This window comes from Castanea sativa, chromosome 8 (genome assembly GCF_040712315.1).
Source record: "Castanea sativa cultivar Marrone di Chiusa Pesio chromosome 8, ASM4071231v1".
Classification (NCBI taxonomy): Eukaryota; Viridiplantae; Streptophyta; class Magnoliopsida; order Fagales; family Fagaceae; genus Castanea; species Castanea sativa.
In genome coordinates, this window is record NC_134020.1 from 23,988,707 (window position 1) to 23,995,302 (window position 6,596).

The following is a 6,596-nucleotide window of genomic DNA, read 5'->3' on the forward strand; positions in this document are numbered from 1 at the left end:
TTGGGCTGACATTCAAATGATGACAAACGAAGCTCGGATCCACCCTCGGGGCCTCATAAGCATTCCAAGCAAACGCGTCAATGTTTTCCCTAAGAAACATCATCAACTCGTCCTTCTCCTGAGAAGGCAGTTGAGCTCCGACCTGAAAGTACTTCTTCTTATCATTACTTATGATTACCTTTTCTGACCCTTCACACTCTACCTCCTCCATTGGATCCTCGGATAACACTGGCTCCTTTGATTGCTACAAACTTCGCTCATTTGACGCCGAGGACTCTCCCTCAGCTTGACATCTAATTGCGGCCACTAAGCACTGCCTTAACCATAGACTGGCTCTCTATCAGCTCTTCAACCTAGTCACCAGATGGATATTTCATCTTTAAATACAAGGTAGAGGAAACAGCCCCCATGGCATGAAGCTAAGGTCTTGCCACTATGGCCGTGTAGGGAGAATACGCATCCACCATTATGAAGTTGACCTCCACCACCTCTGACCTAGTTTGCACTGGCAATTTGATTTGCCCTATTGGTATAACTACCTTTCCTTCAAAACCTACCAAGGGTAAATCGTAACTAGTCAAATCCACAGGTTTCAACCCCAACCCCCTATACAAGTCAGGGTACATAATCCCCGCCCCACTACCTTGATCAACTAATACTTGCCTCACATCATATCCCTCTATCCTGAGGGTAACCACCAATGCATCATCATGTGGCTGCAAGGTACCAGCCTTATCCTTATCAGAGAAACTCAGCGCTGGTCAGACCTCCATCTTACTTCTCTTAGACTCAAGGTAGGAAACCCTCACAGGTGGTTGGGCTACGAATAGTACCATAGAGTGGTGAGAACCAACTCTTCCCAGGGCAGCAAGAATAACATTGATTGTACCCAAAGGGGGGTTTTGAAAAAAGCATCCCTTTGAGATCTTGACCTTGCTTGGCCTCCCTGCCTATTGGGATGATAAAGGAATTGCTTTAACTTGCCACTTCGGACTAGCTGCTCCAGGTGACTCTATAGTGTTTGACAATCCTCCGTAGTATGTCCTCGCTCTTGGTGGTACTGACAATGAAGGCTTTAGTTGCACCTTGTGGGATCTCCTCCCATTTTATTTGGCCATTGAAAAAAAGGTTCATTCTTGATTTTTTCTAAGATTTAATGCATTGGTTCTTGAAACAACACATTAACTGCTTGTGGTGCAGAAGCAACCCCAGACTACCTAGGAAAATCCCTCTGAGGACGATTACTATTGTACTTATCCGACCTGAAGTCTCCCCTATCCTAAGAGACCACCTTTGCTTTGTCTTTACCTAACTGCTGGTCCTCCTTAACCCACTTATACTTGTCAATGCGGTCCATGAGTTGACGTACATTACTAATTGGTTTCCCTGTTAACAATTTCTTTAGACCATGCTCGGTAGGTAGGCCGACCTTGAAAGTCCTTATGGCCACATTATCAAAATCCCCATCAATCTCATTGAACATCTCCCAGTACTTGTCCGAGTATATTTTTAAGGTCTCCCCTTCTTGCATAGTCATAAACAACAGGGAATCCAAGGGCCAAAGAACCCTACTGCACGTAATAAAGCGAGATCCAAATGCCCAGGTAAGTTTCTTAAAGGAATCAATTAGTCTGCCCCCAAGCCGTCAAACCACCTCATTGCCACAGGTCCTAAACTAGATGGGAAAACTTTGCACATCAAAGCCTCATTCTTAGAGTGCACAGCCATCCTCTGGTTGAAGTGACTCACATGCTCCACAGGATCTGTTCGACCATTGTACATGGTAAATGTTGGCTGAGTGAATCGCCGAGGAAGTCTTCCTCCTTCAATTCTACGTGTGAAGGGTGATTTAGAAATCTGGTTCAACGCTCTACTCATAGCGTCATTTCCCAGGTCTCTGCAAGATGAATTCCTATTCCTGCGACCATGAGGGTTGTCCTCTTCACACGAGAATAATTCACTAGGGGGAGTTCTTGACCTGGGCCTATAACTGCTATCCCCACCATCATCAGAAGAAGGGTCAGAAATGGAAGGAGTTTACTTCCGTCGTTCGTGACGCAACTTCCTCTTCAAACGATCAATCTCCAACTGCATGGCCCTGACACTATCCTCATGAGAGACATGGCTTCCCCCCCCCCCCGAGACTGGCTCGTACCAGTATGGGTGAGGTGTACACTCCTCTCCCAGTCCCTTCTTTGTTCAAGATTAAAGGAATGGTCTTGACATTGGGACCCCATAGACTCTACCTGGTGTGGAGCTGAACCTACCATAGCTGGACATTAAACTCACTAAAACACAAGGATTTTCCACATACGGCGCCAATTGTAGGGACCCAATTTGCACCTAAGCCTAAAAGATGAAGAGAATAGGCGCAAAGAGCCCAATACAATGAATTTGTAGAGAGTGGGTTTGAAATTTAGGTTCTAATGAATTTGTACATCAATTGTGGTGGGCCAAGATGACCAAAGAATAAAGATGAAGCAGTTTTACAAATATTGTTCTTCAGTCTACAGTGTTTTTCTCTCCTTCTCCGATCCTTCATCTTGAAGGTCTCCTCCCCCTTTTATGCCATCCTTCCTCCTTTCTCTACCCTCCACGTATGGATCAGATTGTTGGTTTAGATACTTGTCCCATCAGCACCTTCCTGAAACCTTTGGAAATAGCTGTAAGGCTGAATACTGCTGCTCAGGCATCATATTCTCATTATAGCATATATACATATATACTAATATATTTTAAAAAAAATTTAGGGGGGGCCATTGCCCCCCTTGTCCATTAATGCCTCCGTCCCTGCTTCCTCCTCTCTCTTCCTTCCACGTATGGATCAGATTGTTGGTTTGGATACTTGTCCCATCAGCACCTTCCTGAAGCCTTTGGAAATAGCTGTAAGGCTGAACACTACTGCTCAGGCATCACATCCTTATTAATACGGACAGAGAGTTAGCTGCAGAGCATTCAATGCGGTGGTAGCAGCTTTCTCTTAGATAATTCATAACCTTTCCTTGTCCTGTGCTCTCACGATGTATATCCTTACCTACAGGATATCCTAGAACGTTGTTGTTGGGTGGCAGACCGCACCTTCCGACCTTAGCTTTGCTCAGCCGAGGGAGTATTCCTCCTCGGACCACCTTCTTGGATGATCATGATCAGACTTTAATTCTTTACTTACCAACACGAATTCTTAGGAAAATATTTCCCGTCCTCGGACTACTTAATGTCCTCAGATTGGGCCTCTGACCCAATATATACATAGATATGTACTCCTAGACCTATCACCCCCACACTTGCATTAGAGCATTCACATCCGAAGTTGTAAAACTTTGGATATGCTAAATTTTAGCATTAACTCACCAAAATGATGTGCTGGGCTTGTAAATCTAAAAATTTTACAATTTTGCTATAGTTTGCTCTTACTTATAGAAATTACTATAGACTATTGTATCTTATTTTTTAATCACTTTTATTCTCTCTCTCCTCTGTTTTCTCTTTCTCTGGTATGATGGTCTCCTTTTGTTTCTTAACTCACTCTTTCCTCATATCTGATTTCTCGTCTCCCCCTCTCTCACTCTCTGACTCGCTCTTGTCTCTCTCATTCTTTCGGCTCCGTTGTTGACCGAAGCATGCTGCAACGAAGGCGTGAGCTTGACTTTAGAGACAAGCAGCCACTGGATGATCGAGAAAGCAATTCCGATGATGCCAAGATCTCCTTCAGTCCTTAGCTTAGATCTCCTTCAATCCTTACTCCCTTATGGCAGTCGTGGTGTTTTTCTAGGTGATTTTTTGGGGCAAGATCAGTGTGGGTATAGTGGCTTGTGGCGGCATGTTCGTGAGTTTGCTAATCGGATTTGGTCGTGGGTGGTGAAGGGTTTGCTTGCTAATCGGTTTTGGTGATGGGTTTTGGCCGTGAAGGTGCTAATGGTCATGGTTTGGTTGAGTTAATTTGGATGTGGGTGGTGTTTGTGTTGTTGATGGTGGGGATTGTGGTTGTGGCTGATGGGTTGTGGTGGTGGCTTTTTATTTTTATTTTTTGGTGGTGTGGGTGTGGTTGAGGTTGTGACTGATATGGTGGTGGTGGTGATGGGTGATTAATAGTGGTGGAGGTGGGGGTTGCCTTATTAGTTGTGGGGGGTGGGTTTCTCTGTATTTACTATTCGTGGTGGTGGAGGGTTTCTATGGTGGTGGGGATGGGTGATTGATGGTGGTGGTGGTGGTTGATGTGGGTTTGTGGTGCTGTGGTGGTGGCAGTGGCGATAGTGTGGTTCTGGTGTGCTGGTGGAAATGTAGTGTTGTGTTTGTTTGGTTGTTTTTTTAATGGAATGTTGTGTTGTTGTACAGTGGCATGGTTTTGGCATGGTGGCTGCGCTGTGGTGTTGGCATGGTGGTGGTATTGTTGTGGTTGTTGGTTACTTTAAGGAAGAGAGAGAAATAGTAAAAAAGAGAATATTTAAATAAAATGGCAAAAAAAAAAGTTTAGGATGTTGGGTGTGTTGTAAAATAATATGGTATAATAGATAAAGTAGCTTTTGAGATGATAAAATGACATAATTTGTAGAAACCGAATGTGAATGCACACTATCCAACCATTCTGCGACTAGGAGGAAGGTTTCAATGCCCATTTTTCATTAATCGATAATAAAAAATAAAATAAAAAAACCTTAAAGTAAAACCTTGGATGGAAATGCTCATAGATCTTGGCATTTGCTTAAGTTACAAAACTAGAAATGTTTCTCAACTGATCGTACGTGCTCTAACTTTTTGCAGTTACATGTCAAATTATACATAGTTTTCTTTTGAGGTGGCGATCTTTTGGTCAATTTGTTTATACGTTTGTACAATTAAACGCAATCACCATAAAGAAACTATGAATTAATTTTTTTTTTAAATTGTGTAATGTAGGGATAGTATGTAGTGTGTGAGTTTTATTATACTAAAAAATACAAAATATGGTCGAATGATTAATTAATCAACAATAGATATTAAATTTAATTTTAGATTTTTAGATTTTTTTTTTTGTAATAAAATTTTAGTTGGAGTAAAATTTTAAACTTTCTAAAATTTAGATAGTAGAGTTTTACCTAAATTAAACTATCCTAACGATTAGAAAGAAAAATAGAATTTTGACTGGAGTGGAATTTTTAATTTCTTGAAACACAACTAATAGATTTTTTAGCTAAATTAAAATATCATAACAATTACTAAAAATAAGTCAAAAGCTTTGTAGTTTAGTAGCATTGCTTGCTCTCCTTTATGGAGAGAATCAAGGTTCAAATCCCATCCTCTATTGTATCATCAAATCATTAACAAAAATTTTGTGAATTGTAACTAATTTGAATTAACTTTGTATCCTAATCGTGCTTGGACTTTAATATAATATGTGTATATATATATATGATGATAATGTAACCATTTTGAGCAACAATAGTTTTTAGGATTCAATTTTTATTATATAGTATATGTAGATACTCAACTTCACACCTATAATTTAACATTGAGAGATGACCAAATAACCCCTCTAGGTACCCAAAAATCATGGTTACATTTTAGGCATTAAGTCATTCATCACATTTCATGAAAATGATCTTAAGATTCTAACGATTACAACGATGTGTTTGGTTTCCAAATCGGAAGGTCGGATCAAAAGATATCGCAAGATCAAGTTTTAACCATCTGCATACATTCATTTGGGTGGAACTAATCACACGAAATTAATTGAAATTAATTTTTATTGGTTGATAAATAAAATTAATTCAATAAATTCTGTTATTGGTAGAATATTTTTATTAAACAATGATTGGTTGCATGGGAATAAAAGAAATAAATTCATAATATTAGATTTGAATTGAAAATTCATAATTGGGCTTTTAGGGTAATTATCTCTAAAATAATTATTTTAAAGGTTTAATTATCAACTTAGGATGAGTTTTATCAGGAATATAAGTCCAAGACATGTCTAAATACAATTCCCAACTTTGAAAACACTAAAAAGAGTCCAAAATGCATAAGAAAACGAAAATTGGACGAGTCTATCAGGATTGCCGATTGGCACTTCAACAGTGCCGATTGGCACTAAGTCCAGAACATAATTTCATTTTTCTTTTTCAGTTTTAAACTCATTGAATCCAATTTTTTTTAGGATAAATCTAGCCCAACTCATGTCTGCTGACTTCCAAAGCAACCTTAGCTCATTTTTTAAGTAGATACCACCTCTATAAATAGACGAGACCATCCAAAATTCAGCACCCCTCTCCTGTTAATGTAAAAAAACTCTAGAAGTTTTACTTTTGGATTTTCTTTTTTGTTAAGTGACAATTCTTTAGATCTCAAAGAAATCCATTTTCTCTAATTTCTAAAGTAATTCCTCCTTGTAAGACTCATTCATGCAGGTATATTTTTATATTGTTTTGCACAAACATGTATTTCTTTCTTCTATCTTTTATATAATCTTGTTGATGATTTGTTCATTGCATACTTTCTTTTTCAGATCTAAATTGACATGATTAGTCTAGGATTTTATTTGTTAATCAATTAACATGCATAGATCTAGGGTTAAATTATCGTTTGAAATCTTAGATCTACAAGAAATTTCATGCATAAAT